Genomic DNA, 26749 nt, shown 5'->3' on the forward strand with positions numbered 1-26749 from the left:
AACATGGATTTTACATCTACCAATTGTCATTCCATCTTGTGCATATGGCTTTTATATGTAGAAGAAATAAATTTGACAAATAGGCCATATGGTGGATGATAAGTGAAGGATGTAAGTACTAAAGGTGTCGTACTAGTGGCTTTGGTACATGAAGGTGACTAGAGGTTGTGGAAGGAGAAATGGTGGAATTTATATCTATGGTAGAGGTGGGAGTAGATGTAATTTAAGCATGAAAATGTTAAGCTAATACTCATAAAATAGCCAGGGATCCAACTTAAGGCATTCTATTTGTTAATAAATTTCTCTACCATTGAGCTACTGCCCCCTTTCTTACCATTCCATTGTTGGCTTGAGTGTAGATTATTTTCAACACCCATTATAAGACACATTATAGGCTCTTAGGGCTCCTAACATAACCTATATTTGATAACATTTTGAGCTACTACTCATGGACTAGTTAGGTTACCAAGATATGACCTTCTATTTGTTGTTAGAATGCAATCTATGACTAAGTATTAGAGGATCTTACTAACTTGGGTATCATGATTTTATGTGTCTCTGACATGACTCCTAGTAACTATATAAGGATCTTAATAGTCCTAGACCTATGCCTTGTCTTTTTGATATGGTTCCTAGTGAGAATATATGAATCTTACTAGTTCTAAATGTCATGACTTTGTGTTTTGCATGCTCCATGTGTGTTACTAATGTTACTCAGATTACTCAATTTGTACTTCCCTTTTATCTCAATATTGTAGATTGACAATATCATAAGTCTTGGGAGCTACCACCTTTCCAAACTTGTAGTCATCTTGACTCTTCAATATCTTGGTTTCAGAATATTTGGTTTATCCATATTTTCCCAAGAGTACATGAGCATAATTTCATACTCTTGCTAAGAGGGGCCTAAATATTGCATCATAAGTTGTATCTCTTTATAAATATACACTAGGTTTGGACTCACTTTAGTGGTTGTGCCTTATTTATGCCTAATTGTACTTAGGTTTCAGAATGTTTCCATAAATTTGGTTCATTCCCTTATTCGTGATGTTCCTCATGGCTCAATTTACTAGGACTAGGGTCTTGGGAACCCTTATTCATGGAAATTGGACCTAAATTTTGAAAGATGAATGTTGGATTCGCAAATAGTAGGAATTTCCTCTCCAAATTTGGAATTTTCCAAAAGTTCAATTTGAAAAGGTGCAAGTTGCATATAGATACAAGTCTATTTCTCATTTCAAACCCCTATAAACTTCAACCCACATCTACCAATTTTTCAATCAAGCAATTCAAATCAATTGAGCATAGATCTATAATCAAGGAACAAGGCATTCAAAGATACAACTTTGTTACATTGGTTATGATCAACTACATTATGTTTTTCCATGATGAAATCATACACTAACATGTTCTAGTAACATTAAAGCATTTCAAAATTGAGGTATATTTGTCAATTTTTTATTTACATATATGTTTGGAACATATTAACACAAACTATAATGTTATGAAGCTTCCTCTGCTAGATACCTCCCTAGAACTGGTTCAAGATTACTCTCACGTACATTTGTAAATGTGCAAGGAAACACAAATATGCCTAAGTTTGAGAGCATAGTATAACTACGGTATGTAGATGACAATGACAAGCCTTATGTATAGGTCTAAGGAAAAGAATTGTGAGCAACATATCACTTTGAAGCACACATTAAAAGAAGACATAGAAAGGAATAGCTACACCAACAAAATAGTGAATAAGAAGTAAACAAAGCCAAGTTTCATTGAAAATATAGTAAAGATCTTCTAGGATAGTGTTAAGAGCAACATATATATTTGGCTAGTAAGAGGGCAACATATAGGCAAACATAGTAAAAAAGAGCCATCACTATCTACTGTGTTTGATAATATTTATTGTAGATTCAATGTTTCAAAAGAAATAAAAATGGCCAATCATTTTCATTGGAAACATAGTCAAAATGATAAAATCATTGTCAAAATATATACATAAAATACTCAGACCAAATCTAAGAATAGAGATAAAGTAGTAAAATGGATGTTCACTATCAAACAGGAAAGAGAGCAGTCTCAAAACACCAAAACACTTTAGGATAATTGAACAGAATACTTGGTCTGCAACTTTATCTTGTCTTTTCAATGATGATGAAGGCTCTTGTATAATTAATTGTGCACTATATTTCCATCTTTGTTCTAATCCTTAGCTTGCAAGATCACCATGTTTTGGGTATGGGGTGATCATTGTTTTTTCTCTCACTACTGCTAAGGTGGTATCCTTATGATCAAAGTATGACAATTACGAATATTATGAAGAGAACTCACATGAATAGATCTAGTCACCTATGCAAACATTTTAGTCATCTTGTGACAGTCAAAGAGGGAAACAGTAATAAGTCTTCATGATGGAAGTCCATTAAAGGTGGTAATCAACATAGTGAAAAATCCTAATCATGTTTTAGAGCAATAGGCAACCCTAATAACAAGAAAAAATAGTCATGTGATAATGCATAGGACAACCTTAATGCCCAAGTTTAGAGAGCATACAAGATGAAAAATGATAGTCTACCAACAGGGATAAAGACAGGGGTAAGTTCAGTGCCAAGTACGTATAAGCATGAATTTCCTAAGTTAGCATTAGAGTATATATTAGCCAGTATGATATACATATTTAAATTCAGATTTGTCCATCATTGAATATAAATTTAGATGTTCTTAATCAAGTCAATGACAGTTAATATCATATTAAGTTAAGAAGGTAAATTTTATCTATTTATTCAAACAACATTAAAATAACATAACATTATTGCCAGACATAACATATATATATATATATATATATATATGAACATATTCTCAAGAATACATATATATATATATATATATATATGAACATATTCTCAAGAATACATAATACAATCAGATTCAGGCAATACAAATTATGGTAGTACTACAAATTCTTATAAGGAATAACAAACTGATTATAATGAAATGACAAGAAGTGGTTAATGCTGATACAAAGTAACACTAACAGGAAACTTTGATGACAATCTAATACACATCACAGTTGAACTTACCCCTGTCTCATATAACCCTATGTTGGCTAGGCCCCACCATAATTAGAAGAACCTAATTACTACTGTCCTAAACCTTGCATTGACTGTCATAATTTGATAGTGAGTTGAGTTAGTCCATTAGCAAGATTGGGAAAGAGTTTGGTGTTGGTGGAAGGTTTAAGGAGGTACACTACAGCATGAAATGCCTCTTCCTGTCCCTCATGTGAATGTGCTCCTCTTGAAGCACTACGGCATGTTGGTATTTTGGATATGTTGATATGGTTTTGTCATTGATGTCAACACCTGTAATCACTTGTCAACACATATCAACACTTGGAGATCTTTGGTTATGTTCACCGGCAAGTCAGAGACTTGTGCACAGTCACTGGTATTTGGTTCACCGGTAGGCTATATTGTTCACTGGCACTTGGAATGACTTGGAAACTACTTGGTTATGTTGAAGACAATATTTGATCACTTGGTTTTGGCGATTTTGTTATTGGTTTATTCGGGTTTGCATATTTGTTGTTATCGGCAAATAGGTCCAAGATATACACCGGCAAGAACATCTATTCCAAATCAACACGACACGTTATAAAGATAATTTATTATTATTGTAAATACATTGAGCCGACATCATGCATCGGATATCGATTTATTTGTAATTGATTTGATTTTAATATCTTTTAGTGAGCTGACCTATTAAATTGGTCTTAGGTTATGGTATAAATGTAAGATCTCATTTGTGAGATTGATATGCGATTGGAAAAAGAATTGTAATAGGGTATATGCAAAAATAAGCAGAGCTATACACCTAGACATCATTTGAAGGTTGAAGGAAGGTTTTGTGAAGGCAATCAAAACTAAACCGGTACTGAATCTAGCATATGAAGATGCTATTTTATGTAGTACATTATCATTGGATTTAACCATCCAATTGTAGTAAGTGTGACTCTCATTTTGTGATTGAGCAGTGAGCTCTAGGCAGCTAGCCTTTTTGCATGTGCAGAATCCAAATTGTACACACATATTATCTATAGTAGTATCATTTGATTGTGGGTAAGGCTTCCCACCATGGTTTTTCCCCTTATAGGGTTTCCACATACAAATATGTGTGTTATGTGTTGTGGATGTTATTGTCTTTCTGTTTCATGCATTAATCTTTACCGGTACTGCAATTAACTAATAAAACTGTCTACCAGCATAAAGTTTGGTTTACCGGCATTAAGCATTAAGTTTTGGTTAAGTTAATTTTGGTTAAATTTATTGGACAACTGATTCACCCCTCCCCCTCTCAGTTGTCTTCGGGACCTAACACGGCATGGATGACCCTTCCTTCCATTTCCTACACCCTATTTTCTAACCCACACCTCATAACCTTTACCTCACTTCCTATCATTATTACCTTCCATCTACCTTTCATATCCCCTCTCTTAACCTCCTTCACTTTCCTACATCCTATCCTAAACCTTAACCTCATACACATTTACTTTTACTTCACCTACCTAACCACATTCTATCATTCACATCCTTTTATCTCCCCCCATTCACTTACCTACCTTCCAAACCCCTAACATATCCTAACTTACTCTTTCACCATTACATCCTTCATCACTTACCTCCCTATCTTATCCTAACCCACACCTCATAACGTTATACCTCTCAGCTTCCATTTTATACCACCTTCCTATCACAGTACGCTTATCCTCCCTTCCAAAACATCGACAAAAAATGGCACTAGATCACTACACAGTGGTCTGACGGTCCTTCAACAGGGAGTTTCTATCACAACCATATATACCAACATCCATACCCAAGGTAAGCTCCTCAGCTAGAGCCTACATTCAGACCACTTCCAATGGATGTCAGATACAAGAGTGGCACAATCTATGTTCTTCCCTATTTGATCACGCAGGTTTAGGTCATCCCGCTCCTTAATTAGGGCCTGCCCTAAGAGGTTATGCCTATAAAGAGGATAATTGATCATTTTATTTGATCAACCATTCAAATCAATCTTATTTATCTCTTTTTCTGCCAGACAATGAATATTAGCTAGGGAAAAAAAATTATGAGCAGGAAAATTCATTATAATAAAGATAAAACTTGATCATCAACCAACACAAATGCAACCTCCTATGTAAAATTCAAACAATTTCATCACTACATAAAGCAAATTTGACACATTGTCACAAACATAATGATTTTTTCTTCAAGAAAACATTCTATGAATGAATTGGTTGATTACCCTACCTTTTTTCTTCAACCGGAGTTGGGCGGCACCGCAATCCAGAACTGTTTCTCTCCTTGTAATGCCCAATTTTTTTGTGAATATGGAAAAGGTCGGCGGGACAAAGAGGCGGGATTAATGTTTATCAAATGACTTGGTCTTTTTTTTTTTAAGTAATGCCTGCAATCGTCGAAATTTCGACGAATGCGGGCACTTTTTAAAAAAAAAACACAAATTTCATTGCCAATTCCTTCTCCGTCAAAACCAAATGTTGAATTATCGTTGGAAATCCAATGATTGCGGGCATTTTTTCAAAAAAAAAAATCAAATCTGGTCACAATATGCCTTCTCTGTTGGAAACTTTCGTCGGAATTTTAGGCCAAATGTATTAGTGGTTATTCAAGTTTCATTTTCCCAAAAAATCGAAAAAATTCTTCCAAGTTAGATTTGAGGCATTAAATGGTGTCGAACAAGCCTAAAAATGGCAAGAATAAATGGAGTGGATTCTTAGCATATTATACACTCAGAGAGATTTATGCCACTTCAAATGGTTCATAAATATGATTCCCAAATCAAAAGTTATTGCTATTGGAAGTTGAACAATTTTTCAGAAATTTTCAATTTTCGAATCTGGCTGTATTTTCATATTTCCAATTTCATGTTTTGGCATTTTTCCACCAATTGGTAATTTCTAAATTTTAATTTCCGCTCCAAAATGGTGGAAGGCTATTTAGGACTCATTTGAGGAAACTTGTAATAGTTTTTGGAGTTCAGTTTTTGGAAGTTAGTTTCTGGGTTGGGAATTGTTTTGTAAGGGTTTTCAGAAAACTATGTAAGTTATAAAGTGTTGCATCCAGTGATGATTTATTCCTCTAGATTGTAATTGCATCTATTGTAGATAGTTTGATTTTAGATAATAATAACATAATCTTTTGTGTTTTATTGCAATTTGCTATGTTTCTATTTCTTGGGTTCTGCCCTCATCAAGTGGTATCAGAGCGGGTTGTTCCTGAGTGTGTCAACAAATCGCCAAATGTGAGGTAGTTCCTACCAGGACTTGTGATAGTGGTCTCATGTTCAATATTCCTCTAAGAGTGATGTATGGTGGCAGAAATGTTGTTGCCAGAAATGTTGGTGGTAGGAATGCTTTGGCAAACGAGGGTTTGAGAGCCCTCCAGAGACAGATTGATGCGTTGCAAGAAGAGCTGAGAAGAGGGTTTAATCTGAGGAAAGGAGAAAGTGATTATGAATGAGAGGTTGAAGATTCATCCTCAAGTGAATCAGAAGAAGCAATAGATCAGGATCATGCTCAATTATTGAGGGCCATTTCTCAGATTGGGAAGAGACCCAAAATTGAAGTTTCAAATTATTCTAGGAATCTGAACCCAAAAGAGTTGATTCATTGGATTAATGAGTTGGAGGAATATTTTTAATATGAGGAGATAGAAAACTCAGATTAGGTCAAGTTTGCAAAAACGAAGCTGAAAGGTCATGCAAATATCTTATGGAAAGAGGTCCATCTAGACAAAAATTGGAGAGGAAAGGGAAAGATCAACAGATTGGATCGCATGGTTGATAAACCGAAGAAACAATTCATTCCTATGGACTATGAATTGGACCTGATAAAGAAACTGCAAGGATTGAAATAAGGAAGTAAATTTGTGAAGGAATATACGGAGGAATTTTACAAGATAAATATTAGAATAGGCCATGCAGAGGCTAACAGGGAGAAGGTCGCCTGTTATCTGAATGGTTTAAGGCCAACCATTCAAGAGGAGATGACTCTAGTCAGAATGGCCAATATTGAAGAAGCATATCAGTTTGCTTTGGAAGTGGAGGAAAAGATGAATAAAAGATTTGAAGTCAAGCAAAAAGGGAAAACCCAAGGTGGTAGAGGTGGTGGATGGTCTGTCGGGAGACAAAATGAGTATCAGAAGAAAAATTAAGAAGCGAGTACTAGCCAAAATCAGAAGGGTGATAATTTATATCGCCCCCATGACCAAAAAAATGGTGAACAATGAGGAAGAGGAAGAGGAAGGCCTTGACAAGGGTCTAGGAGAGGAGGTTTTAGAGGAACCTATTTCCAATGCAGTGAAGAATCACATAGAGCCTTTGAATGTCCGCAACATCAAGGAGGACAGATAGAAGAAATTATAGCCATGCACGAGTTGCACATGTAGACCAAGAAGCTCAGTCTAATCATTTTGATGATGTTGAAAGTGGAGAAGCCCTAGTTATCAGGATAACCCTAATGAATGAGATGAAAGAACTAGATGAGAGAAAGAGTTTGTTCTGTAGCAGATGTAAATGTGAAAACAAGTGTTGTGATGTGATTATTGATAGTGTGAGCACTGATAATCTAGTGTCTAAAGAAATGGTTACAAAGTTGAATCTGAAGATGAAAAGACATCCACAGTCATATCGGATAGCATGGTTGTAGAATGACCACAAGGTTTTGGTCAATGAGCAGTGTCTCATAAAATTTAAGATTGGTAGTTACCATGATGAGGTACTCTGTGATATCATACCCATGGATGCATGTGGCATGCTATTAGGGAGGCCATGGTAGTTCCATAGGCGTGTTGTACATGATGGTCGTGCAAATACTTATATCCTAACAAAGGATGGATTTCACCATAAGCTGACGCCCCTGAAGGAGGTGGAAGAAAAGGTATGTAGTAATGCCAAAATATGTTTTGTTGATGGGAGAAGATTTTTGGAAGGCATGAAACAGGAACCTATGTGTTTTTCTTTATTTTGAGAGTGGATAAAGAAGATAGTGAAGAGGTGTCTATAGAATTTTCTGGTTTGTTGAATGAGTTTCAAGATATTGTGTCTGATAATGTACCTGAGGGTTTACCACCTATGAGGAAGATCAATCATCAGATTGACTTAATCCTTGGAGCTAGTTTGCCAAATAAGGCAGCCCACAAAAGGACTCTAGCAAAAAATGAAGAGTTTAACCAAGAGGTTCAATAGTTATTAAGAAAAGGATTGATTCGAGGGAACCTAAGTCCATGTGTTGTACCTACAGTACTAGCACCAAAGATGGAAAATATAGGACATGTACGTACTCTAGGGCCATAAACAAGATAACAATCAAGTACATATTTCCCATGCCAAGGATAGATGACCTTATGGACTACTTGAGTGGAGCAGAGTACTTTACAAATATTGATCTAAAGAGTGGATATCACCAGATTCGGACTAGAGAGGGGGATGAGTGGAAGACCACCTTCAAAACCAAAGAAGGCCTTTATGAGTGGTTAGTCATGCCTTTTGGGCTAACCAATGCACCAAGCACATTCATGCAACTCATGAACGAGGTTATGAAATCTTTTTTTGGGTAAGTTTGTTATTGTGTACCTCAATGATATTTTAATTTTCAGTAAGACATTGGAGGAGCATTTGATGCATATTCGTCAAGTTTTTGAGAAGCTGGGAGAGGAGAAATTGTTTATTAATTTAAAGAAGTGCAATTTTGTGAAGGAGTTAGTGTACTTGGGGTTTGTTGTCTTTGCAGAAGGTCTTAAAATGGACCCAGAGAAGGTGAAGACTATTTCAAAATGGCCTACCCCAAGGACTGCTACTAAGATGAGATCTTTCCATGGTTTGGCTAGTTTTTATAAGAAGTTCATTAGAAATGTTAGTAGCATTTATGCACCCCTGACTGAAACAATGAGAGGGGATAGGAAAGAATCCAGGTGGAGTATGGGAGTAGCAAAGAGTTTTGATTTGTTGAAGAAGAAGGTGACAGAGCAACCTATTTTAGTGCTTCCAGATTTCAATAAGGTGTTTCAAGTGGATTGTGACTCTAGTGACAATGTCATTGGAGCTATTTTGAGCTAGGAAGGAAGGCCCATAATATATTTCAGTGAAAAACTAAATGATGCAAAGAATAAATATTATTTTTATGTTTGAGAATTTTATGCAATATTTCAAGCATTAAAGAAATGGAGACACTGTCTATTCCCGAAGGAATTTGTTTTGTATACTGATCATCAAGCATTATAGTACCTAAATAGTCAGGGAAAATTGAATCAGAGACAATTTAAATGGGTGGATTTTTTGCAGAGTTACACTTTTATTTTGAAGCACAAAAATGGGATGTCTAACAGAGTTGCAGATTTCTTGAGTAGGAGGCATATTTTGCTGACATAGATGTAGTTTGAGATAGCTGGGTTCAATGAAATCAAGATATTGTATCTTGATGATCCAGGTTTTGCAAAGGCTTGGAAAGCTTGCAAGGAGCCTATTACTTTAGACGGGATGAGGTGGTTGCATTTCATAATCTAGGATGGTATGTCATTCAAGGGAAGCTAGTTGTGCATTCCCAGGAGCTCCATGAGGGAGAATTTGATCAAAGAGAAGCACATTGAAGGAATGGCAAGACACTTTCGTCGGGATAAGACCGTTGCCATAATTAGTGAGCATTATTATTGGCCTCAGTTATCATAGGATGTAAAGAAATTAGTGCAGACATGTAGAGTGTGCCAGAGGGTAAAAGGAGTAAGCTAGAATACATGGTTGTATTAGCCATTGCCTGTACCCAAGAGGTCGTGGGTAGATATAAGTATGGATTTTGTTCTTGGTTTACCAAGGAAATAGAGAAGGAATGATTTAATTTTTGTAGAATTTGACATGTTTTTGAAGATGGCACATTTCATCCCATTCCAGAAGACCCATGATGATGTCCACATTGTTGATTCATTCTTCAGGGAGGTGGTATGATTGCATGGTTTGCCAAAAAGTATCATTTCAGATCGTGATACCAAATTTGTTGGATACTTTTGGAGAACCTTGTGGAAGAATTTGAAGGCAGAATTGAAGTTCAATTCTACACACCATCAGTAGATCAGTGGGTAGACTGAAGTGGTGAACAGGAGTCTGGGTAACCTATTGAGATGCTTGTTAGGAGATAAACCCAAGGGATGGGATTTGATCTTACTAGAGGTAGAATTTTCTTACAACAATTATGTCAATAGAAGCACTGGTAGATCACCATACTAGATTGTGTATTGAGGCAATCCAAGAACCACTCCAAAATTGAGGAAGATGGACCTGGGGATGTATAGTAGTGTTGAAGCCAAAGAATTTGCCGAACACATCAAGAATATACATGAGGAGATGAAGAAGCACATTAATGAGATGAATCTGCAGTATAAGGTGAAGGCAGATCAGAAAAGGAGGTATAATGATTTTTAGGTTGGTGATGAGGTGATGGTCCATTTGAGGAAAGAAAGGTTTCTAGTGGGGACATACCATAAGCTAAAGATGAAGAAGTTTGGTCCCTACAAAATTTTGAAGAAGCATGAATCTGGACATGCGTATGAGGTAGAGTTGCCAGAAGGAATTAATATTTCCCTTATGTTCAACATTTCAGATTTAATGGAATATCATGAAGCTAGCACAAAGGAGGAGCCAACAATAGCACGATACAAAATTTCTGCACCTACTTCAGAGGAGGATATTGAAGCAATTCTTGATAGCCATGTGAGGAGTACTAGAAACAGGCAGTATGAGGAGTATCTAGTGAAATGGAGTGGAAAACTAGTTGAATATTTCATGGTTTTCCAAGGTAGAGTTTGGCCGTTTGGGTTTTCCTCAACCAGTTGAGACATGACAGGGTCACTTCTCAAACTACCCTGGGTATCTGATGCAGAAGCGTCTGGTGGTGTAAGGGCAATTGTACATCACCCAAAAATATTTCTTTTTGTTTAGTTTTTTTTAATGTTTTTGCAGTTATGGATACCCTTTTTGATGAATAAGAGATTCCAACTCTCATAATTGACAAGCTGCTTTTTCTAGCCAACTACCAAAGATAGTAGGTTTTTATTTATGCGGGAATCTTGAGGGAAAAATAAGAACTTTAGTGTCAAAATCAAATTAAAAGCATTAATGGTTTGAAAGTTATTAAGTTTTAGTTTCCCAAAAAACCGAAAAAAATCTTTCAAGTCAGATTTGAGGCATTAAACGGTGTTGAATGGGCCTGAAAAAGGAAAGAATTGATGGAGCAGATTCTTAGCATATGCTACACTCAGAGAGCAATCTAACGCTTCAAATAGTTCATAAATCTGATTCCGAGATCAAAAGTTATGGCTACCGGAAGTTGGATAATTTTTTGGAAAGTTTCAATTTTTGAATATAGTTGTATTTGCATGTTTTGGCATTTTTCCGCCAATTGGTAATTTCTAAATTGTAATTTTAAATTCAAAATGGTGGAAGGCTATTTAGGACTCATTTGAGGAAACTTGTAATAGTTTTTGGATTTTATTTTTTGGAAGTTAGTTTCTAGGTTGGGAATTGTTTTGTAAGGGTTTTCAGAAAACTCTATAAGCTGTAAACCCTCCTTTTAGGCCAATTTCATGGGGGTTTAATGAAACTCAATACTCCAGGCTATTCCCAACCAAGGTAAGTCTTAAAAAACCCTTCAATGGTTTTGCACATGCTCTAGGATCCTTCACATTATCTACCACATCAACCTTTTGTCAAACTCCATTTTAATACCCCCAATTTCACTTGAAAAAAACATACCAAATTACACTAGGGAATCACCCCAAAAACCTTCAAAATGCCTCCCTTTCTCCTATAGTCATGCACACGCCTATTTTAAACCCTTTGGGACCATTCCACTAAGTTACAGTAGAAATCATTAGGTTGAATGGTCTAGGGACTCATCTTTATGACTTCAAACCCTCAAACTGGCTTCTCACAAGTAGTTTCAAAAGAATGCCTCTAGAATTCACAAATCTCAATGAATTTACACCAAATCAAATGAAAATGAAAATATATTCAGCCTAGCACCTATCCCAGTTAATATCCCTACACACTCAACTAGTATGAACCATGCAGTGGTTTGAAAGTAGCAAAATACAATTAAAATGTGAAAAGGGTTGTCATTGTTTTCATTCTAGTTTGAATCTTTTTCAATCAACCGCCTTCCTTAACATTTAAAAGGCATTTATAAACATCCTCCAACTTCTCAAACTAACCACAACTAACTTTTAAACTTCCTCAAGCAAATATGACCCTTCACCTTCCTAGTTTACACTTTTGCAACTTTTACAATTTTGTAATGACAACATTTACAATATTTTGCTGCTTGTGCAATATTTACAATATAACACCTAAATGACCTTTTAAACCTTACAAATGGTCCACAATGACCTAATTACACACAAAATTGACTCAAAACATTAAAACTCTCACACTAGCCCCCCTAATTGCAAAAGGTGACCTTGGTGCTCCTGCACCAAGATCGTATCTTATACCAATGTAATTAATAAAGGCCTCATCATTTTGGAATGTGTCAAATTGGGTAGGTTTTTGGTGGTCCTAGTCTATGAGCTATGGATGAACAAGGGAAAGGCCAATGATATGTTTTAATTCAATGGGTGTGAGGGTAAAGACACAAGAATCTTCATTTTTGTTAATTAATTCATTGAGATCATCAGTAGCACTCTCCTGATCTGTCAATCATAAGGGAAGATAAATTGACATCACAAAAATGACACTCAGCAACAAGGGTTCTCACTTTTTGCACTTTTTACCTAGAGCCTCAAGATATAGAGGGTTCAAGATCCCAAAAGGTCTTTATCCATGCTTCACCTCCATCTCTTTTATCTTAGGGTATAGGATCTAAGGATACTTGACCAAATTTTCATAACTATCTAAATTTTTCTTCTACTGTAGGTTCGCCAAGTTCTCATAAAGTTTCTTGAAGCTCATAGTCATTGGATGATTTATTGGAACCCCATTCCCATTCAGTCTTTGGTGAAAGAGAGATAAGAAATTTGAAATGCTACTTGGGATTCCAGACTATGTAACCTCAAAGGTGCAAAATCAAGTCCCTTTGTTCTCTACTTCCTTGGTACCAACTCTGGTTGTAGTGGTTCCACAATCCCTTTCTTTTGTAATCCTAGGGGACCTTTTCCATCATATCCCATCTTTTGCAAGAACTTAAAGCCTTTTCCATAATTTTCAACTAGTATTCTAATGTGTTCTTGATTAGGTTGTTCCTCCGATTCATTGTAGATTATCTTGTAAAGATCTTCTTCTTCTTCCATTTCACCCCATCAGTGATTTTTTTAGTGGCTAATATTCACCAATTGGCTATTTCTTGAAATTTAGGAATCAAAATTTAGCTAATAAGTTCAACTTTTAAGGTGACCCGAATCGCCACATTTTTACAAATTTTTTATTTTCGTGTCATATAAATCGCCAGAGAATTTATTTTATTAATTTCTTAACTCAAACATTCACCACAATATTTGTTACATGATTGGATTAGATTCACCAACATTTTATAATTTATTAGAGAAATATAAATTAATTCGTCAATAATATATCATAATTATTAGTTACTTTAGGGGTTATATCAATAATCTTTAAAAGCCACCATTGATTTAAGATATAATCTAGTGACCTTCATTGTATTCCATGAGGTAAATTGTACCTACACATTGTAACTCATGGGGGTTGAAATTGCTTTTGAATTGTTGACCTCAATGAAAATCAATGGTCTAAAAGAAATTTTTGGCACAATGTATATTTATCTTACAAAATACAAAGAAGGCTATTAGTGTTAGGTCCTGTAGACAACTGAGAGTGGGGGGGTGAATCAGTTGTCCAATAAATTCAACCAAAATTAACTTAACCAAAACTTAATGCTTAATACCGATAAACCAAACTTTATGCTAGTAGACAGTTTTAACAGTTAATTGCAGTACCGGTAAAGATTAATGCATGAAATAGAAAGACAATAACATCCACAACACATAACACAAATATTTGTACATGGAAACCCTATAAGGGGAAAAACCACGGTGGGAAGCCTTACCCACAATCAAATGATACTATTGCACATAGTATGTGTTTACAATATGGATTCTACACATGCAGAAAGGCCAGTTGCCTAGAGCTCACTGCTCAATCACAAAATGAGAGTCACACTGACTACAATTGGATGATTAAATCCAATGATAATGTACTGCACAAAATAGCATCTTCATATGTTGGAGTCAATATCGGTTTAGTTATGATTGCCTTCACAAAATCCTTCCTTCAACCTTCAAATGATGTCTGCATGTATAGCTCTACTTATTTTCGCATATACCTTATTGCAATCCTTTTCGCATTCACACTCCACTCTCCATTCGATCTTACAAATAAGATCTTACATATATACCATAACCTAAGACCAATTTGAATAGGTCGGCTTACTAAAAGATATTACAATAAAATCAATTACAAATAAATCAATATCTGATGCATGATGTTGGCTCAAATACATTTACAATAATAATAAATCATCTCCATAATGTTGTGTGCTGATCTGGAATAGATATACCTGCCGGTGTATATCCTAGACCAGTTTGCCAGTAGTAGCAAATATGCAAACCCGAATAAACAATTAACCAAATCGCCAAAACCAAGTGATCGAATAATGTCTTTGACATAACCAAGTAGTTTCCAAGTCATTCCAAGTGTCGGTGAACAATATAATCTATCGGTGAACCAAATACCGGTGACTATGCATAAGTCTATAACTTGTCGGTGAACATCAATGACAAGTGTTGACATCAATGACAAAACCATATCAACATATCCAAAATTCCAACAAACTCCCCCTTTGGCATTGATGGCAACACAAGATGGAAAAAAAATCAAAATGCCAAAATAGAAATGCCAAAAACCAAAAACCAACAATCTCCAAAAATGAAAATACAGATGCGGAGAGTAATCAATCTCTCCCCAAAGTAACAATCTCTCCCCAATGGATAAAGTCTCTCCCTCTAAAAATAATATGTGTTTTTCATATCAATCTCTCCCCCTTTGACATCAAATGCCAAAGCAATACAAAAACAAAATTCAAAAACAAAATACCCAACTCATTACAAAATACCAACTACTCCCCCTAAGAAGTAGCTCTCCTCATCAAAGCCAGAATAAAATATTTCTCTGTTAATTCTGTCGGTTGATGACAAAAATCAACTGTCTAAGTCTCTATCGGTGGGGGTAGGACTCCAAGTTGCTCTCTGAGATATTCAAATGTTTCCTTAGGCAAAGGCTTTGTAAAAATATCTGCAATCTGCTCTTTAGTATTCACATAAACCAATTTTACTTCTTTTGCCTCAACATTCTCCTTTAGAAAATTGAATTTGATAGAAACATGTTTAGTTTTAGAGTGAAATACTAGGTTCTTTGATATATCAATTGCTATCATATTATCACAATAGATAGTTATAGGTTCCTTGCATTTTACCTTTATGTCCTTCAACATTTGCTTGATCCATAATACCTATGTACAATTTGTTGTTGCTGCAACATATTCTGATTCTGCTGTTGGTAGACTTGTACAACTTTGTTTCTTGCTCAACCATGAAATTAGTCTACTACCAAGAAAAAATGCTCCACCAGTGGTGCTTTTTCTATCATCCACATCTCCTGCCCAATTAGAATCTGTGTATGTGTATAAATCAAAATTTTCATCTCTAGGATACCATAAACCAAGATTTGTAGTGCCTTGTAGGTACCAGAAAATCCTTTTCACTTCTGATTCATGATTTTCTTTAGGATCTCTGAAATCTTGAAACAATACTGATGCTCTGCAAAAAGGATTAGAAAATATGTTTGATGGCAACACACACAAGAGCACAAGAAACAAACATTAGTGTTAGCAACAAAAGATTATACTAAACAAGCATATCAAGAGAGATATTAAGCATGAAATAGAAAGCATACAAATATAGAATAGATAAACTATACTCCTCCAAATGCTAATCAAGATGCTCATAGTTGCTCCTCCCTTGTTCCTCTCCTATCCAAGTTCCACATGAGTGTAGCTCTCGGCTTTTAGCACTAGCCATGGATGCCATATGGAGATTCAAGATGGTTGAAAATGATAAATAAATGCTATGCAAGTGTAGATAGTGATGCTATGAAAAAGCTCTATGCTAATACTAGTATAACAACAATACTCTAATGCTTCCTTCTTTGCTTGAGGAGAAGGGTTCAATTTATAGAAGAAATTGGGAAATGAAGGGTTAAGATTGAGCAATCTTAACAAGGGTTAGGATTGAAAGATATTCAATCCATGTGAGAATTTCAACCCAATCCCATGTTAACAAGTGTCACCATGATGAGGCTTGAGAGGAGAGATAAGGAACATTAAATGCTTGAGGGGACATGATGGTTACCCTAGGGGGTTGGGTTAGGGTTAGGTTAATGGATGTTCCTTTTATCCAAGGGATAAATGAATGTGCAAGGGTTAAATGGTTACCTTAGTCAAAGAAATAAATGATTTGAAGAGACCCATGAGTCAAAAGGATGGTTAAGTAAGAGGAAAGTCTCTAACCAAAGGTAAAAGGTGAGTTAACCATAAATGGTTATGTAAGAGCCTTTAATGGTTTGGAAGACTTTAGAGGTTAACCATTTGAACACTTAAATCCTTAAATGTCTTTCAAAGACTTTGAGGGCTTTGAGAAGTGACTCCAAGTTGCTTAGGAATGTGACAATATTTAGGGGATGGATTAAGCTAATTAGGAAGGGGTTAGAAGAATCTAGAAAGGGGTTAGGATTGCAAGTGGGTTTTGTAGGAGAATGCAAGTGGGAGGAATTTTGGGATTTTCAATTAAAATAAAATCATTTATTTCAATTAAATGGTGTAATTTGTATTTCAAATAAATATTAATTTATTTAAATGAGAAAAAGGAAGATAAAGCATTAAATGCTTGAAGACTTTAAGGGAAACATTTAAAGGCTTAAGAAGACTCTAGAAGGAAGCCATTAAGTTTGAAGACTTTAAGGGAAACCATTAAAGTCTTAAGAAGATTTTAAGGGAAACCATTAAGTTTGAAGACTTTAAGGGAAACCATTAAAGGTTTCAAGTGGGTGAGGATAAATAGGATTTTTAAATGAATAGTTTATTTAAAATAGTCGTGCAACTTGCATTTGTAGGAAAATGCAAGTGGGTGGAGGATAAAGGTGATTTAAATAAATGTTAATTTATTTAAATTGAGAGATGGGATTTTGGGGGTTTTAAATAAATATTAATTTATTTAAATGTGAGAGAAGATTTAATTAAACAAATATGATTTATTTATTTAATTAATGGTCTGAATTTGGTTAAGTGAATTAAATCAAATAAATTGAATAATTTATTTAATTAATAGGAGAAGAGGGTTAAGATGAATTAATTAAATATTAATTTAATTAATTATTGATTGATGGTTAAATAATCAAATAAATACTGAATATTCATTTAATTAAGTGGACAGATTTATGTGACTACAAATACATACTGCATTCATAATATCACGTCTTGTTTGTGTCAAATACAGTAAACCTCCTATCGTAGACTTGTATCTAGTCAGATTAACAGGTGTTGATTCATCCTTCAAAGATAATTTGTCAGTTGTAGTCATAGGTGTGCTTACCGGTTTACAATTTTCCATGCCAAATTTCTTTAGTAATTCCTTCAAGTACTTAGATTGACATAGGAATATACCTTTATCAGTCTGTGAAATCTGCAATCCTAAAAAGAACTTTATCTCTCCAATCATAGACATTTCAAATTCTTGCTGCATTTTGTTAGAAAAGTCTTTACACAATCCATCTTCTCCTCCAAAGATTATATCATCAACAAAAACTTCAATAACCAAAATGTCATCAATTAGATTATTTTATATTAATGGGAGAAACTAAATAAAGTAGAGTCTTCCCCTTAAACTCATTAATGATTTACACCTTCAAGCCTCTACTTTTCTATTAAAAAGCTATTTTTTAAAATGAAAGGATTTGTAATAGTAATTAATCCACTATTATTATTTTCAATATTCACCAATATTTTCTACCAAAAAAATTGATATAAAAAAATTCGCCAATAAAATTGATATTTTTCATTAAAAAAAGGAAATATTTACCAATTAAAGTTATTATTTTCTTTAAAAAAAAAAATTCGCCAAGATTTTATACAATTTTTTGAGAGGTGGTTTCTTAAAATTTTCACTGCAACCCATCTTGTGAAAGTAGTGGAATCCCATTTGATGATTATTGTTGATATCTACTTTGATAGGTGTGTTCTACCATAAGTTTTAGGGGAGTCCCCTAATTGCCTTAGGTACATGGTTTGATTGAGGTAATACTCTCCCATTCCTTTCTCTTTAAGCTTGCCTTTGATCTCTCCTTGCTTTGAGATGGAGTCTTTTAATTATTTGGGATCAACGTATGTTGAAGATGGATTAGCCTTCTGATTTATAGGAACTATTGTCTAAAGCCTTGGACAAATGTTGTTGCAATAAAAGTATCATTTTGGATCGCCTTGAACTACGACTTTAATTATATTGTGTGGGAACTTGATACATTAATGGTAAGTTGAAGGAACTACTTTCATTGCATGTCCATGGTCATCCCAAAAGTGTGTTGTATGTGAGATCAAGATCAAGGACTTGGTAAACAACGTCTCTCATTATTGGCCCCACTCGAAGAGGTAGGGTGACTGTTCATTTGGATGAGTGTTCTTCATCATCATATGCTTTTATAGTGATCCTCTTCCTAAAATCCACAACATTTTCAGACAATACCAATGCTAAGACAACTTTCAAAGTGCAAATATTAAGACCTGCTCCTCCATCTATCAAGTCAATATGAAGTGGTGCATTGGGCAATTGTTGTGAATATGCATCATCTGCTTCAGTGAACATGAGCCAGTGAGGAGTAGAATGGTGTCCCACCATGGCTTGAGATTGGTCCACATTTAGATCAATAGGGATAGATGTCTCTTGCAAGATCTTATCCAAGATTGCTTTGTGTGAATGTGATTTGCACAAGAGTTCAAGGATTGAAATGAGAATGGGTGTCTTTCCCAATTGGTCTACAAGGTCATATTAGTTATTGGATCATGAATTCATTTTGGATGTAGCAAATTATAGAGTAACTTTACCCCGTTGCATAGTGACAATGAATTTGGGGGCTTTGCCTTTTATGGCTATGTTAGACACATGACTATCTACTTTAGTGATATGGTTGACGGTGTAGTCATAGGCCACATTAGCATAATTGGCATTGTTGATTGTTTTAGGGACCTTTCCCTTATCATGTTTTGGAAATGGGTCCTTAGAAATCACTTTTTCTTCATTGGAAGAGTGATTTTGCCATTATCAATAAGATCTTGAACAAGATTCTTCAATTTATGGCAATGTTACCTATTTTTTCACTTTTCATGATAAAATAACTAAGTGCTAAACCTTAGGACTAAGTAGAAGAATAAAAATATCCCTAGGTGTTGTAAAAGGCTTTTGGGGGATTAAATGACCAAAAAAGAAAAGGGTATATTAAGAGGTTTTAATTGTCAAAAATTAAATTCCCAAATCCTCTTGACATTTTGACTTGGTCAAATGAGGAAAAGATCCCTAAAATCCCATAGATTTCCTTGAAAGGTTCAAACAAATAAAAAAATTCTCACAAGAGGGAATTGAACAACAATTATGGGAATTAAAACACTATTTCATGGTGATGAACAACATATGTAATGAAGAGCAACAAGTTTTTAATAAAAAGGGGGCAGTTTCAAACAAAGAACTCCAAATGTAATCCTTCCAACAATACTTTTGATGTAAGAAGAGCAAATATTCACAAAAAAAAAAAAGATTTTCATAATTTCAACAAAGAATAACAATTATCAATCATGCAATAGCAGAGGATCAATGGTTAATAGTAGTCCCAAAAAAAGGAGTAGTGTTGGAGAGATTTAAGCCCATGCGTTGAGAATCATTCAAGGGTATTTTAGTTTCAAACTGCATGCATAAGAGAGGTTTTTTTCTTATCTTTCTCATATTTGAGAGCATGTTTGAGAACTTGTCCATACATAATAGTATCTTGATAAATATTAAGCTTCATGGATCTTGTGTTAATCTCTTTATCTTGGATGGTGTTTTCTCTTTATTTGTGAATTTAAATCAAAGACAATAAAGAGAGAAAAGTTTAAAAGAAAGGCCTTAACCTAGAGACAGTGCATGATCTGACTTCTAGATTCATTATACAAGATTTAGATGTTGGCAAGAGACATTGTTCCAGTGATGTTAGATGCATGGAGATTACTTAGGGTTTGTCATTGATGGCAACTGAGATTAGTAATCCTACCTGATACCTATAGATTTGATCTACCAGAAGTCATATTGACTTTAGCCATTAGTCCGATAGAGTATGAATAGAGTGTATAACTTCAATTAGCATAATTCATTTATGGTGATGCAGTTTTGCTTGCGGGATTACGACATTCTATTGGTTGTTTAAGATAGATCATCTTGTAATTATAGCCTCTAGTGTCGATTCTAGTGCATGGTTCTTAGTCCGGTATCCAGTGATTTAAGAAGATCGAAGCTATTGTGTGGACAAGTTGGGTAATGTGTATTGTAGAACTGAAGGGATCATTCCAATGATTGGTGTTGTGTTTGAGGAGCTTGTGTCATTACATGTGAAGCTTGTGATCACATGCTTTAAGTTTGGTATATGGATTTGTGGTGGATTGAGCCAACATGAGACTACACATTTCATATTTACAGTTTTGTGAAGCCGACTTGATGGAGATCTATTTTGGTGGTGTAGATATATAAGATCTAATTGGATAATCATTTTAGGTGATGGTGGATATGCAGAATTGATTTTGGGAGCAATTGAGCACAGTTTCATGTACACATCTTGAGTTTTGGTGATCCGGTATTTGAAACCAGAACAGAACATAGTAGTTTCTTAGAGTAGTGGCAGCGGATAATTTTGAGCTTAACTGAAACTGATTCAAGGCATTTTTAGATGCTTTAATCATGTTCAAACATTGTATTTTCCTATATATCTCATTTGTAGGATATAAGTCCTCTAGGGTTGCACCCATGTTTTGTAATTGAGTAGTGAGCTCTAGGCATTGAGCCTGAATGTAAGTGCATTCCACTTTTGTAATATTGTTTTACTACTAGCCATAGTATAATAATATTGTGGGTACTCAATCTCACTGTGGTTTTTCCCTTTTCAGTTTTCCATGTAAAAACTTTGGTGTTATGGTTTTGCGGTTATTTTCTTTATGTTCCTGCATTATAATTTATATTCTTTGCATCTGGTGGTTAAAGAATCAGTTTAATAAACTACTAAATTACAGAACACTGATTCACCCCCCTCTCAGTGTTCATTGATTCCAACAATTGGTATCAGATCTTTGTGCCTTGGAAGAAGACTAACAACTTGAGGAAGATCTGGAAGATTGAATCAATGGACTCCAATTTGTAGAGACAGCTTAGTGTGGCACTTGAAGATCTTGATGTAGCAAGAAAAGAAGTGGGTTCCCTTAAAAGAAACTTGAATGCAGTTGAAGATTTCATTGAGACGCTAAAAGGTCAATTGAGTACTTCTAGAGAAAAGAGAAAGGAGTTGATGGATAAGTTGAAGGAGAAAGAAGAACAAAGTGTTGACAATCAAGTCCTACAAGACAATACAAATGAATGTGAGAAGTTGGCTAGGGAGAATGCAGTTCTGAAGAATGAGATGCAATCCATTGTAATGAAGATCACAAAGGAGATTGAAGACCAAAAGAAGAATAAAGAAACCTTGACTCAGTCACTGAAGGATAGATCTGATGAATGTTGCAGATTGGCATATGAGAATGATCAGTTGAAGCTTGAATTGGTGCAAACAAATAATGATGGACAAGAACATGAAAGGCAGATCATAATTTTGAGAGATGAGATGACTATTGCAAATGAGTACAAAGAAAAGTTAAAAGCTATTTCAGCCCAGTTGGATGAGATGCTAGAAAGTTAGAGGCATGGGAAAGACATGTGGGGACTTGGATTTGAGTGTAATGTATGAAGTTTTATACAATGAAGATATTAGGGCTTACATACATTATAACATTGAAGAACTGGGGAATTCCGATATGCTATCCCTATATGCTCAACACATGGTTGATGGATTTGGCAATCTGAAATTTGATTTTAAGAATTTGGAGGATAAGGGTTTTATTCAATTTTTTCATTTCCCGGTATTAGATGAACCTGAATGGGTAAGGCATGTTCTAAGTCGAGTCCATGATGAATTATTATGACTAGACAAACCTTATAAGATCACAAAGTAGGATATTCAAGTGGTGACCTGTCTAAATACTACCGGTGAAGTCCCTGCCCTTGGGAATGTGAAGAACACCATTGTAATGGAGGTAACGAGTTCAAAGCATGACAAAAAATCAATGACCACAAGTGACATAGTGGAATTTGATGTGAAGTTTGCATCCATGGTTACTAGTTATAAAGCTTATCAGTTAAGCAGGCAAAATTCAATATCTAGTACTGCAATTTATACAACATATCAGATGCTTAAAGAAAACAAGAAGTATGATCTATGCACAGTGCTTCTAAATGAATTAATGAGAAATATTAAAAAGATCAAGAAGGACAAGAAGCATGTATTTAAATATGGTTCTCTTCTCATTTTCCTGGCATTATATCTCTTAAATGAGATCCTCGAGATTGGAAAGGTTCAATGGCCTATGACAAACCAATGGCAGTAGAAATCAAAGAAGGCTTGCAGGGTGTTGGTGATGCAGTTGCACAAAAATATACCTTATGGGGTTTTTCAAAACCTCTCTAGAGCTGATGTATGGTAGATAAAGAATCCCAAAGGCTATAGTTGAGAAATATGAAAACACAATATGCTTCATGGTGGACAAGGACCAATGCCACATGAAAGCAATTGAGCCTAGTACTGTTTGGATCTTGCCGATAGGATATGAAGTGGATGAAATCACTCTTGATACATATGCATAGCACCTCCTCATTAAGACAATGGATGAGAAGGAGGAAATATTTGGGACTTTCAAAGAAAAATACTTAAGCCCGCACAAGCAATTTACTAAATCCGAAAGGAAGAGAAAAGTGAGGAAGAAAGTTGAATAGCTGGCAGAGCAGATGAGCATAACAATAGAAGTTGTGCACATGGCCCGTGAAAAAAAAAATTGAAGGAGGAAGACATGGTGAAGTAACAGGCTAAACAACATCCAACAATGGAGTTTTTCCTTGCCAAAACACACACATGCAAATCAAAATCTAAACTAGAAACAGACATGCATGTCCCATAATCTACTCCATTGCACTCCTTAAACCAATATCTTTTGTAGATAATATTTCTCTTAGAAGCACACACAAGAAGCTATGGTTTGGATATTCAAGATGATGAATGCAAAGGAAGCTAAAGAAAATGAAATGCAAGCTAAGAAGAATGCAAAGAGTGAGCAAATTCCTAGATTTCTAGATTGCTAGATGATTAGATGATTAGATGGTTCAAATGAGAGAGAGGGGTTAGGTTTTCATAGATATCCTCAGGGTGGATCCAAGTAGTAGGGTGAATGTGGGATAAATAATAAGGCTTGAAATTTTTAATCCATGCATAAGGTGGATGAAAATGGGTAGAGGAAGAAGCATAAATGAGTCATGTAGATTCTTATGCACATGTTTATGAAGATGGATATATTAAATAAAATAATAGATGATAAATGATAATAATATTAATGAATGGTAAATGATATAATATCAACATTATTAAATGGACAAATGATAATATTGATATTGATGATGGATAAATGATAAAATAAGAATAACATTAATAATAATATCAATGATAATATTAATAATGAATAAATGATGATAAATGATAAATATTAATAGTGGATAATATATGAAAAATAAAGTGGATCCATCCAAGCTTAAGATGACAAATTTTATGTGTCTACATTTTGCCCCTCTTTGAGACAAAGCAACCTATCACGTTGTTTCAAAGAAAATGATCAACGGATATATGCCCCAAAGATATCCTTGTAATAATGATGATTTATTGGTTATGCCCCCTCAAGAGACTGATCAAATAGACTGATGGATATTGATCTCTCAATAGATTATGAAAAGGAGATTGGATGATTGATATTGTGCAGCTGCTTAAGTTGAGATGTACATTTGATGGAAAAGCACAGTTGATGAGGCATAACACAAAAATTGATGGAAATGATCAATATAGCCAAGTTGATAAGTTGATTAAGTTGATTGAGTTGATTAAGTTGATAGGGATTGATGCTAGCGCAAGATAAATTGATCCAATGATTGATAGATAGATTGATCCAGGGGCGTTGAGAGTGCAAGAAGCAAGTTGGTTGAAATGATAAAGTGATTAATAATTTTGGAGACATGCAATCAATTGGATAAAGTGTTTGATTGATCTCGTTGCAATAAGAAGAATGAAGAAGATGATGGAAGAAATGATGAAAAAGAGAGATGAAAAGGGTGATGAAAGGAGAAAAGTGATGAGAAAGAGGATATGAAAGGTGATGAAAATTCTTGTGCTTTTTAAGTGCTTATATCATCATCGAGCTTATTTATGGCAATAGGATAAAAGTCATCTAGATATGAATAAGACTCAAATGAATCAACATACCAATTGTGTGAAAGAGAACACATTAGACAAGAAGGATTGCCTTAGTTTGCATCAGACTATTATGTCCTTGATGATCTTAAATGATCATGGCCTAAGACGAGTCATCATATTACCAAAGAACAATCCATATGCAGTAAACAAGTGAACATACCCCATCCTTGCCTTTCTAGTCAAAGACATCATGGAGATAAAATCTCTAGTCAGAGACATCTCAGAAAAGCTAAAAGACATGTCACCAAAAAAAAAAAAATCAAAAACAATCAAAAGAAAATAATAAAACAAGCAAACAACATGTTTCATGCCGAATGACTTTTGTTCATAGTTAATGTGTTTGGTTTTAATAAGTCGATCAAATGTTGTTATGTTTTCTCAATCGTAATCTTGTCATGTCATGAGTTCTTTGTACTTCCAAAGTTGCATTCTTGTCCAAAGTGTTTGTGTCATCATAATGTTTATTACATTTTTTTGGATTTTTTATGATTTTTAGGGTTTTTAAATGTTTTAATTTTTTAAGGTTTTTTCTAGGACATTTTATGATTTTTTCAGGACATTTTATGATTTTAAAGATTTTTCTCAGGACTTTTTATGATTTTTAAGATTTTTTCAGGTCATTTTATGATTTTTTCAAGACATTTTATGTTTTTTAGGAATTTTTGAATGTTTGCCCCTAGTGTCTAGCAAGGAAAAATGGATTATTCAGCAGATGAATGAACAAACATGATAGGAATGGATAAGTGACTGATGGCAAAGGCTAATGTGATGTTGAAGGACTATCTCACAATAGGATAACATGTTAATCCAAGCACAAGGACCAGATATAGCAATATAAAGCAAGGATACAGTGGAACGAATGTCATGTGATCCAAAGGAATGGACATGTCAAGAGGTTTTCTGAAAACATATTTTTATTTTTTTTTGTCCTTTGTTTTGATCAAGATCAAGGGATAGATTTGGATAGGAGATAGTTAGGATAAGAAAGAACAAAGGTGGTAATGAAGGATGGAAGCAAGCAATGGACAAAATAATGGATATGAGCTTCAAGGGTGTGGATTAGGTGTAATAGACATGACACAAAATCTGCAAAGGTCCTTAACCTTGTCAAGATCAAGGGTGGAAAAAGGGATATGTATGAATATAGAGATAATGAGGGATAGTGGAGGATGAAGGATAATGGAGGGATGCACATAAATGGAACTTGCCCCCAGTGAATAGTGCGAGAAATAATGGATTACACATGACACTTGTTTGTCAGGTTTTCATCATGGTGCCTATTTGCCAAGTTTTCACCAATGGATTAATGATTTCTCTCTTCTTCTTCTTTTTTTTTTTCACCTTTCTTTTTTCTTTTCCCTTTTTTTTTGTTTTTCATCTTCTTCTTTTTTTTTTTCTCATTTTGACTTTTTTTAACTTTTGGAAGATAATGGATACATGATAGGAAATATGACTTAAGAATAAAGTTGTTCTCTAAATAGTACCCCTAAAAGATGTTCTATAATGATCCATGGCTATTGAAGGTATGCTCAAAGATGTCGATATGGTGATGGTAAAGGGAGATGGAAGGGATGACAAGATGAAAAGGTTATAAGGATTTATGTAAAGGATTGGATAAGAGGGATGGAAGGATAGAATGTAGGTGTTGGATAATGGATGGGATGTTGGAAGATTTGTGTAGGAGTGGATGGAAATATTGACAAGGTCAACATTGGCACACACCTTGAAGGGTGATGGAATGAGGGAGGAATAGTGGATTTTGGAGTTTGTGATTTTGATGGAAAGGTTGATGTCAATTTTAGGACACAAGGAGCCAAAATGGATGAAGGAGGTGATAGAGGTTTGAGGATAGTGGATGTGGGAGAAGCTATAGTAGCAAACTTGAATGCCAAATTTGATTTTTCTTTAGTGTGCAAGTCTTGTACGAGCGACTTGGGAATCCACATGGTTCTTGATTTTTCATTTTTTTGTGATACTTTAGAACGCATTGCCTCAATGTAAG

This window comes from Cryptomeria japonica, chromosome 4, assembly GCF_030272615.1.
Source record: "Cryptomeria japonica chromosome 4, Sugi_1.0, whole genome shotgun sequence".
Classification (NCBI taxonomy): Eukaryota; Viridiplantae; Streptophyta; class Pinopsida; order Cupressales; family Cupressaceae; genus Cryptomeria; species Cryptomeria japonica.